This window comes from Megascapheus bottae, chromosome X, assembly GCF_031878675.1.
Source record: "Megascapheus bottae isolate mThoBot1 chromosome X, mThoBot2.hap1, whole genome shotgun sequence".
NCBI lineage: Eukaryota > Metazoa > Chordata > Mammalia > Rodentia > Geomyidae > Megascapheus > Megascapheus bottae.
Window position 1 is genome coordinate 66705665 of NC_143547.1, and position 11574 is coordinate 66717238.

Here is an 11574-nt window from a genome sequence, read left to right on the forward strand (position 1 = left end):
TTTTGGTCAGACATCAATTTGAGAGTGATCAGTATGTCTGCATTGATGTTAATTGGATAAAAACCTCTAGAAAGGTTTTGGATAGAGGAAAGTACATATGTTCAGCTCTAGATCACTATTATATTCAATGTTTGGAGAAATAAATTTAGAAAAGTCTGGGCATATTTTTGGAAAAAAACTTGAGTTTCAAAGAAGATTGAAGGGTGTTTATAAAAAGGTGGAAAATACATGGATGAATAGGAATATAATGGAGGGGTGAATTTGTTTACAGTGTACAATGTGCAGATACGGAAATATCAGAAAGAAATTTGATCATATTACAAATACATATTAACTAAAAACTCAAGGGTGTAAGAATAATTAAGTAATTAATTAAAATAAGAACTTGCCATATATTAAACAGTAAAAATCATGTTTATCAATTTTTCCAGGGCCGACTCCTTCCAAGACTCTCTTTAAGGGAATCTTAGCCCCTTTCTCTCTTTCTGAACATTTCAAAAACATTTATACACAATAATATTGTTTTACTTTGACTTGTAGTGGTTTCCTCACTGTGTATAATCATGGTATAAAACCAGTCAAGTACTATTCCCACATAGCACTCAGCTATGGCTTTCTATAAAGCTTAAACTTGAAATAACCTCCTCATAGCTCAAAGACTAACAGTGACTTGATGCCTAATTTGTGGCATTTTCTATTCTTTTGAGCTAGTTCTCCAACCTCTTACAAAAGGTTTCTCCATATTTGATTATCTACAGCTTCCCATACCACTTGCAGCCTCCCTAAGTAACTGTGTCAAAAGGTAGAGTCTCTTTATATTTTCATTTTTAAAATTTAGAAGGTTCAATGCAGATAACTGTATGAGAGAGACAGACAGACCAACAGAGACAGAGAGAGAGAGAGAGAGAGAGAGAGAGAGAGAGAGAGAGAGAGAGAGAGAGAGAGAGAGAGAGAGAGAGAGAGAGAGAGAGAGGGGTCCAATTAGGTCAAAGTTGTCATCAGCCATGCAATCCCAATGCAAAACTCAGCAGAAGGAAAGGCAGGTGAGAACAGGGCCTGGGGCAACCTTACACCTATAAGGTGACAGACTAGATAGGCTTAGTTTTGGGCCCAGGAGAGTACAAAAAAGGTGCCAATTCCTAGAATGATTATTAATTCATTTAACAAGCACTTGTGAGGTACCAGACACTGCTCTGGTTCCTGGGACCAGTCACTGAGTACAGCAGACAGCAGTCTCTATGCATATGGATTATGTTCTGGGAGAGAGGGACACAAACAATAAGCTAGAAAAAAATGAAACAAGGTAAAAAAAAAGGCACATAAAGAATGTTCAGGGAGCCATGAGTTTGGACTAGTGGTAAAGTGCTACCATGCATGAAGACCAGGATTTGATTCCTCAGTACCACACACTTAGAAAAATGCAGAAGTGGTAGTGTGGCTCGAGTGGTAGAGTGCTAGCCTTGAGAAAGCCCAAAGATAGTGCTCAAGCCCTGAGCTCAAATCCCAGGACTAGCAAAAAAAATTTCAGGGACTAGATGGCAAGTTAACAAGTTTAAAGATGGTGATCAGAGAATGCTTTGCAATAACATATATATATATGTATGTAAAATATTTATAAGTAAACTGAACTATAGGACATCAAGTATCTCAGGGTGATTGATGCTTTACTCCCTTGAAATTATGATGTCACAGGGCTGAGGCTCAAGTGGTAGAGTGCTAGCCTTGAGAAAGTCCAAGGGCAGTGCTCAGGCCCTGAGCTCAAGCCCAGGAATGGCAAAAATAAATGAATAAACTAAAAAAAAAGAAAGTATGATGCCACAAATTCCTAACACAAATATATGTTAATGTCTTACATTAAAGAGGAAGGAATCCAAGATCCAGCCATTGCCTTTAGACAGGTTATAACCTTCCAGGTGGAAAGATAACTAAGAATGGTGTTAACAGCTTTATTGAGATGTACACAAAGTGCTCTAAGACCCAGGGTAGTAATTCTGCATGAAGTAAAGAAGTGACATTAGAGCTAAATTTTGAGAGATGAATAAGAAGTAATGGTAGGAAGCTGAGCAACAGTGGCTCACATCTGTAAACCTTGCAATTCAGTAGGTTAAGATCCGAGGACTGAAGATCAAAGCCAGTGGAAAGCTAGTGGAAAAATCCAAGGGATTCTTTTCTCCAATTAACCATAAAAAGCCAAAAGTGGAATTGTGGCTCAAGTGGTAGAGTACCAGCCATAAGCTCAAATGTCAAATGAAACCAAACACGTCCTGGATTCAAGCCCTGGAACTGGGACAAACACAGATTTAAAAAAAGAATAATGGTAGTGGAGCTAGTCCAGTGGCACATACCTGTATTCTAGCTACTTGGGAAATGGAGCATATGAGGACTGAGGTCACAGGCAGTACAACAGGAGAATTGACAAGATCCCTCCTGAAGCCATAGCTGTGATGTATTGCTTGTGACAGTCAACTCAAGCTTCATGGGAGGGTGAGACTAGAAGTTTCATGGCATCAGGCTAGCTCCAGGAAGAAAATTTTATGGGATCCCACCTGCATGGAAAGAAATCTGGGCACAGTGGTTTGTACCTGTGATCCTAGAGATGATGGGAAGCCTAAAGTAGGTGCATGGCAGTCCAGGTACATGGCTGGTGGGAAGGAAGACTATCCTAAAATAGTGAAAATAGGTCAGGAGACATGACTCACCAGTATCATGCCAAATCTAGCAAGCAGGAGGTCCGGAGTTCAAATCCCTAGTATGCTTCCCACCAAAAATACTAATTGTTGGGGAAGGGAAGTGAGTGGCAAGTTTCCCAGAAGGAAAAGGGAAACAATTGAAGCCAAGTTCCAGGTCTGGGTTTGGGCAGCATATTTTCTCTCTGATTATCTGGGTATAAGGTACCCCATCTATCCCATGATAAAAAAAAATAATAAAAACATACACACCCCTCATCTTCAGGTTCTACAGTCCAGCTATGAGGAAATTCTTGTCACTCGTTATACCCTCTTTTCTTCCTTAGTCATGAGGTAAAGAAGTTGAGTAGGGTGCACATCCCTGGAATCTAGGCATACTTCTGTAAAATCCATGGATACTATCTCCTAACTTCAAGACAATTACCAGTGAGCTGACAGTCCAAAGGCTTTTACTCAGGGATGTGTTCTTACTGTGAGAAAGTGGTAATTTGCTTACATTGGAAATTAACTGGTAGAACATTATAGAAGTAAGCCAGCCAAAATCTTCAAAGGGTACCTAAAGTGGAATTAAAAGCCAAAATTTGTGCTTCATGTTAGAAGGGAAGGGTTTTTTTTTAATCCCTTAGTCCTTACCCATGAGCTATTAATATTCCTGCATCCAAGACAATGGACGTGGTATGACAGGCTAGGAAGAGACGTTCTGGTTCCCATCAAAGTGGGATTTGGAACAAGGCACTTGAACATCTCACGATGTCCTTTTCATCATAACATGGTCACAATTGCAGCACCTACTGTGCAGAGTTTTCTTGAGTACTGTGTGAGATAATTATGTAAGTAACTTATCACCATGCCAGGCTCAATTATTTCTAACAAGCATTATTAGCAGTAGCCTGTGAGGGGAAATGCTCCAAATATTGACCAGAAGGCTACATAAACTGATAGGTCAATTATCCCAGAACAGGCTTCCAAATTCCATTTCCCAATCTGATCTATAGTAAAGTACCTGAAATTGTATTACCAGAAATGTTCATCTGCTACCCAAAGAAAGGCCTCACAAGCCAAATTGATGAACTTTTCCTACTAAGGATTTGTACAAGTGTTTGTGCAGGTACACACACAGATACACATAGTCACAAGAACACTTCATCAGTCTCACAAGTCTCTAACTACATTAAACTTCCTATTGTGGGTAAATCCTAAACCTTTCATGGTTATGGATTTAGGAATGATGGGGGATGGGAAGCTGAAAAAAGCAGAAAAGCAACCAGTTAAAAATAGAAAATCCACCCGATATACTGAAGACTAATTTCTACCACAAATGTTTACAGAGTCTAGGGTCAACCCTGCTAAAAGCAGAATTGTGGAATGCTAAATCTTGTGATCCTGAAGCAGGAAAGAACTAGGGCGGGGGCAGGGCGGTGGGGGGGGGAAGTAGGGGGAAATGTGGGCTGATAGGAAACATCAATGTTTTTGAAGCCACCCAAATGTGTAACCAAGTTTTTAAGCACTGTAGCCCCTTCTTATCCAATGTTACAGGCTTCTAGCCTGAATGCATTTTTCTGTCACTTTACAAATCATCACAGAGGATTCTTGTAAGGGCTCTATGGACTGCCTTTCTGAAAGCAAATCCCCACAGCCTTCTTGGAGGGCAACAGGATAAAGTAGTTCAGTTCCACCACACCCAGCTGTGTCCCCGGTCCCAAGCAGAAAGACAAGAGTGAGGGATACAAGGGACCTGCAGCTTTTTTCCTTCTACCTGTGGCTAATCGGCCGAGGCCAAGGAAAGCAGGGAAGCTAATGTCTGTAGAGTCAAGGTTTCTGCTTGGAGCAATACCAGATAGAAACCCCACGCGAAGGTTCCACGCTGGGAGAGGAACCCATGAAAAGGTGAGTGGACGTGTCTGCGGGGGACCTGGGCCCCATCCCCGCCCCCTGACCCAGCGCGAAGAGGGGCTCCGGCTGGCGGGAAAACTCGGGACATTCCGAGACAGGAATGACAGCTATGACTGGAGGGACAACCGGCCAGTGCTTGCTAAGGGAAATTGAGGGAAGTGGTCAGAAGAAGCTGGAGATCAACGCAAAGTGGCAAAGAACGACGGCCCCACGCAGAGGAGGGTCGAAGCGTTAGGGGTGCAGGGGTGCAGTCTGGAGAGGTGACCTAGGCAGATCGAACACGTCAGCAAGACGGATAAACAGGCTGAGGCAAGGACAGGTAGACGGGGACCCCTGCGGATCCCTACGATAGGGTTGGGAGCGAGTCAGCTGCTAAAAGGGGCCGAGAACCCAAATAAAAATGTCCCACCTTGACAGTGAGGGGACGACAGTTGATTGAGGACCTACCTGTCACCAGCAACAGGTAGCGGGAGCAGACTAGAAGTCCTGATGCTGGATTCGAGGGAGGGTCTCCGGCTTTGGAAAGACCGCAACCCGCCTGGCCGGCCAGCCCTTTTCACCTTAGAGAGGCGGAAAAGCTGCAACTTTCTCTGGAGCAGGGAGGAGCTGGGCTCTTAAAGGGGACGTGCACCACTCTGGGATCCCTGGTAGGGGGCTGCTAAACATAAAGGAAATTTCTGACAGCCCATACCTTCAGGCATTGGAAGAATATCTTCCTCAGTGAGAGGAAGCTTGGGGGCCTCAAGACTACAGGTACCACCTCCCCGCTGCCCCCTCCCACCCCCATCCCCACCCCACCTTCCTCAGTTACTTCCAACAGTGCTCACTCACTTGCTCTGTAAAGTCACCCACCTCTTCTGTTCAGCTAAGCCAAAAGCTGTCAAATTGCCAAAAATCTTCTAACAAAATGAAAGGATCACTACTGTGTTAGGAGAAGATATGTATCATTCTCACTGTGACTTTTGACTTCGTATGGCAAATTAAAACGTCTGTATAAAATTAAAGCATTATAGGCAAAGGACATAAGTTCAGAGACACAACTAATTAAAAGATTCAACTCACTGAAAACCAAACAGCAAATTAACACAGTAATGCCATTCAGTACCAGTGGGTTTTTAAAAATTAACATTTAATGATTTTTTTTAAAACTGACCACCAAACACCACGGTTGCTAATAGGAGTATTCATTTAAAAACCTTTTAGACAGTGAGAGAAAAGATGACATTATCAAAAAGAAAATATATTCTTTCCCTGACTTATGTAATCATAATCCCTCATATTTTAGTATTTATTTTTTAAACCCTTTTAGAAACCATATATCAATACACTTTAAAATATTTGCTTTTATCTACCCACTAATTATGGGCCTTCTCTTTCTTCTCTCTCCCTCCTTCCTTCTTATGAGCCATTAAACACACTCAAATTTCTTGTATGTCATCACCAATTAAACATGCTCAACTTTCTAACATTATATATTATGTATATACATGTATATCATATCTTTCTGGCTGTATCCTGCCTCCACATGAAGTTTCTTTACAGATCATTTTGTTATTGAAAATATACCTTGCAGTTATGCTTGAAATTTCTCATTCAATCCTCAATCCTCAGCTATCTGGCTTCCTTTTCCAATGAAATAAGTTACCAAGATACCCAACCAAGGACTTCTTGGTAAATAAATTCCAATTAATTAATTAATTTGTTAAGCATTGTCAGTCTTTACTCTTCTTTACCTCTCCCTACATTTAACACTATTAACCATTTCCTTCTTGCAACACTTCCTGTGGCATCTATCATATTAGATTCTTCCTTTTCCTCCTACCCCTTTAATCTCTCATTTATAGGGTCCTCTTCTATTGTCTGACCTGGGCAAATCAGACATTATTAGAATGAGAATGAATATATTCTCTCCCTAACTGATCCCTTCATTCATTTGGCTATGATTGCCATCTATACAGCCATAATTGTGATTATATAATTCTACCTAGACAGCCAGCTCCATTAAGCAATACTTTCTTGACATTTCTTCTTAGATGTAGATTCAGTCAATACCTGCGTTTCTTAACAATATTGTTGCCATTTTTGGACAGTATATTTCTTTATGGATGTGGGGGGGGCAGCTGTCAGGGTAGAATGTTGAATCGCATCTCTGGCATCTATCCGCAAAAGGCCAGTAGCATTTTCCCAGTTTTAACCACAGAAATGTTTCCCGATATAGTGCCAAATGTTCCCAGCTGAGTACGTCAAAATGTACTCAGTACCCTCTACCTACAAAGCCTTTTAGTAGATGCCATGGGAAGACAGAAAAACAAATGTTGAAAAGAAGACAGTTCATTCAGAGAAGACAGTTCATTCAGAGCATCAGCTATGTACAGAGATCATGATGCCAGACACAGATTTCAGCAACACTTTTCCTCAGAGAGTTCTTAGTTTATAAAGAGGGGGGCTGAGGATACAGAGATCACTCTATGAAGGTTACATTTTCTCTGTATCCTCAGTAATGCCTATTATCATCAGGCTTTTGATTATAGATATCCCAGTTAGTGGGAAGTGGTGAAAAATTGTGGTTTCGTTTACATTTTCCTAATAACTAATTAATAATATAAGACAACTCTTGGAAGTGGCACTGTGGCTCAAGAGGTACAGAGGTAGCCTTGAGCTGAAGAGCTCAAGGACAATGCCCAGACCCAGAGTTCAAGTCCCATGGCTGAAAAAAAAATATGGGGCCAGGAGTTCGGCCTAGTGTTAGAGTGCTTGCCTAGCATGCACAAAGACTTGGGTTCCATTCCTTGGTACCACATACATAGCAAAAAGCCAAAAGTGGTGCTGTGGCTCAAGTGGTAGAGCCCTAGCCTCGAGAAAATCCAGGGACAGTGCTCAGGCCCTGAGCCCAAGCCCAGGACTGGCAATATATATATATATATATATATATATATATATATATATATATATATATATATATGACATCTCTTCATGAGCCTATTAGCCATTAGTGTATCTTCTTTGAAGAAGTGTCAGTTGTGCTCTTTTGTCTCTTTTTCTTGGGTTGTCTTTTTATCACCAAATTATAAAAGTTCTGTATGTAGTTTACCTCACTTTTTTTGCCAGTCACGGGGCTTGAACTTATGGCCTGAGCACTGTCCTCGGGCTTTCTCAAGGCTAGAGCCACAACACCACTTCTGGCTTTTTGTATGTATATAGTACCGAGGAGTTGAACCTCGATCATGAATGAGAGGCAGGCACTCTACCACTAGGTTAAACTCCAAGCCTACCTATACTTTTTTGAAGGATGTGGGCTAGGGGCTCAAACTCAGGAACTGGGCCCTGTTCCTGAGTTTTATTTCTTCTTTCTTTCCTCCTTTTCTTTCTTTCTTTCTTTCTTTCTTCTTTCTTTTTTGCCAGTCCTGGGGTTTGAACTCAGGGCCTGGTCACTGTCCCTGAGCTTCTCTTGATCAAGGCTACTACTCTAGTACTTGAGTAGTACTTATGTGGTACTGAGTAATTGAACCCAGGGCTTCATGAACACTCTACCACTAAGCCACCCTTCCTTCCTTCCTTCCTTTCTTTCTTTCTTTCTTTCTTTCTTTCTTTCTTTCTTTCTTTCTTTCTTCTTTCCTTCTTTCTTTCTGGCTTGAGGCTAGTCCTCTACTACTAGAGCCACAGCTGCATTTCAGCTTTTTGATGCTTAATTAGCGATCAGAGTCTCACAGACTTAAGTGCCTGCCTGGGTTGAGTTTAAACTGTGATCCTCAGATCCCAACCTCCTGAGTCGCTGGATTAAAGATGTGAGCCACGAGCACCTGGGTGTTTAGTTTGGAAGAAGGATGCAAGGAAGACAGAAAAGCATTCTTCCAAGTGTCGTGGATATAGGCATAAACAGAAGGTACTGTTGTTTAATTCAAGAAGAGAATTGGGGTAATGGAAAAACATACTGAATTGTATTAAGAATGAGCTCTCTGTGGTTCTGGCCAACAATAAATAAGTATAAGATGAGTTTGCTCTTTGGAGGTTGGCGATGCAAAGCTAAAAACTCTTAAATCATATTTTGAAAGATTTATACTGACTAGCCATTTATTTTACTAAAAACACGTCTGGGGAAAGATAAACTTTACTTAGCAGGGTAGCAAAAGCAAAAGATGAAATTCCTTGAGACAAAATGTAATTGTTAATCTTTTAGTTTATTTTCTTTTGACCCTTTTCTCTATGCCCTCATCTTTTCTTGCCAGTCCTAGGGCTTGAACTCAGTGCCTGGGCACTTTCCTTGGGCTTTCTCAAGTGCTCTACCACTTGAGCCACAGCACCACTTCTGGCTTTTTCTTTGTAGGTAGTACCAAGGAATCAAACCCAGGGCTTCATGCATGCTAGGCATGCACTCTACCACTAGACCAAGATCCTGGCTCTCACTACACTTTTTATCTTATTAGTTTCTTCCTCTAATGTTTCTCCATGGTGTTTCTGATACATCAAAGCCTCCCACTTTACCTGTCTCCCTGCTTACTATTCATTGCTTCTTTCTTTTGATGGGGGATGGGGTTGGTTCTAGAGTTTGAACTTCATACTTGCAAAGCTGGTACTCTCCACTTGATCAATGCTTCCAGCCCTCCTTTCAGCTGCTTACTTTGGAATTAGAGTCTTAATTTTTTCTGCCTGGGATGGCCTTAGACTACAATCCTCTGAATCTTTGACTGCTGAATGACTAGGATTAAAGAAGCAAGGTATCAGCACTAAGCTGCCTATCATTCAGTCTTCCCAAGTTCCACTTTTTTGGTTACATTAATACTGATGGCTTTAATGTCATATTAGTTTACTCAGAAGTCTAGGACACTGACGTTTACTACTACTACTACTACTATTGTATGATTTTTTTCAGAACTACAAATGCAGCAGTAAACATAAAAACTCCTATGTACATGGAATTTACTTTCTAAAGGAAAAAACAATAGTAGTAATAGCATACACATTTACTAGTTATTTTATCCTAAATAGTTTTCTAATATACTAATTCATATTCCAAGGGCCAGTGCCTCACTTTAATCCTACTTATTCAAGAGGCTAAGAGTTCTATTCCTCAGTACCACATATGTAGAAAAAGCCAGAAGTAGTGTGTGGCTCAAGTGGTATAGCGCTAGCCTTGAGAAAGCCCAAGGACAGTGTTCAGACACTGAGCTCAAGCCCAGGACTGGAAAAAAGCCAAATGTTTAATTCTAGATTTGAAGTCAAACAATAAACCTCATGGTCTTGTTTTTTTTGTTTGTTTTTTTTGCCAGGCCTGGGGCTTGAACTCAAGGCGTGAACACAGTCCTTGGGCTTTCCTCAAGGCCATCGCTCTACCACTTGAGCCACAGCACCACTTCCAGCCGTTTCTATGTATGTGGCACCCAGGTCTTTTTGCATGCTAGGAAAGCACTCTTACCACTAGGTCAAACTCCTGGCACCAAAAACTTCATATTCTTTTTTTTTTTGCCAGTCGTGGGCTTGAGCTCAGGGCTTGAGCACTGTCCTTGAACTTTCTCAAGGCTAGAGCGCTACCACTTGAGCCTCAGCACAACTTGTGGCTTTTTTCTATGTATGTGGTACTGAGGAATCAAACCCGGGCCTTTGTGCATGCTAGGCAAGCACTCTACCCTACCACTAGGCCAAACTCCCGGCCCCATATTCTTAACTAGTCCGTGTTCTAGAGTGTATATTCTTTTTTTGCCAGTCCTAGGCTTGAACTCAAGGCCTGAGAACTGTCCTTGGACTTTCTCAAGGCTAGCACTGTCCAACTTGAGCCATAGCATCACTTCCAGCTTTTTCTATATATGTGGTACCAAGGAATTTTACCTGGGTCTTTGTGCATGCTAGGAAAGCATTCTACCACTAAGCTGAACTCCCAGCCCCTAGAGTTTATATTCTTAACTAGCTCTCTATAGTACTCTTCAGAAATAAGTTAACATATAATAAAGGTGTCATGTTTCTATATATTTTATATACATTTGTATGGGTATTGCTACCTACGTATATAAAAGGATGGTCAAAGGAACTTTTACTGGTTTTCCCCCAAGCTTTGGCTGAAACCTTAAGTCTGAGGACATGAACTCTAAGAGCAATTCTACATTCTCAAGAGAGATGCTAGAGAGATTCCCATAAGACTTGCTAAGAAGTAGCCAAACTAGTATTTCAATTATTAATCCCCACCACTCACCTCCAGCCTAAGATAATTCTAGAGATTAATTGAAAGGACAAAGAGGATTTTTGAAGGTAATTCATGGGAGTAGAAAGCAACTCTGATTCTCCTGTTTAAGCCAAGGAATGAAGTTCTCAATTAAACTTTTCAAAGGGAGGACACAGGCATCTTATTCCAAGAATGGAAAGTTGCTGCGTTATAGAAATATTCTGGTCCATCAGAGTTACTACTGAAGCAAGAAGTAGTCGCAGGAAGCCAGGCACAGGTGGATCATAACTGTAATCCCAGCTACTCAGGAGGCTGAGATCTGAGTGTCACAGTTCAAAATCAATCAGGGAGTAGAAAGTTCATGAGACTCATAACCAATAAACTACTCAGAAAAAGCCAAAAGTGGCATTGTGGCTCAAGTGGTAGAACACTGGCCTTGAGCATAAGAAGCACAGGGACAGAACCCAAGCCCAGAGTTCAAGCCCAAAATCTCACCCAAAAAAAAGATATTCACAGAAAATCTTGAATGTAGCCTCTGATATTTGGAGAAAAAAGAAACTTTTATTTTTATTTAAAGAAGTCTGAAGCAGAAGACTAATTGAAGGTATTCATAATGGCAAGCAAAGAGAGAGATAGAAGACTTTCAGTGAACCATGTTTTCTTCTCAGTGTATCTGGCAACTCTAATTTTTTTCTTGAACTCAGGGCCTGGGCATTGTCTTATGTCATAGTAGTGAAAATCTAATGGCTTATGTCTGTAATCCTATCTACTCAGTATGTTGAGATCTGAGGATCAAGGTTCAAAACCATCCTGAGCAAAAAATTTCATGAGATTCTTACA

General features: G+C 41.1%; 1 protein-coding gene across 1 annotated transcript in view; it reads right to left on the bottom strand.

The window, feature by feature from the left end:
- Positions 1 to 5111, bottom strand: part of Sytl4 (synaptotagmin like 4) — a 59576-nt gene extending 54465 nt beyond the window's left edge. Inside the window, exon 1 of the mRNA XM_090326858.1 lies at positions 5028 to 5111. The gene's annotated coding sequence lies outside the window, so the exon portion shown is untranslated. The remainder of the gene's footprint in view (positions 1 to 5027) is intronic.
- Between the last annotated feature and the right edge of the window lie 6463 nt (positions 5112 to 11574).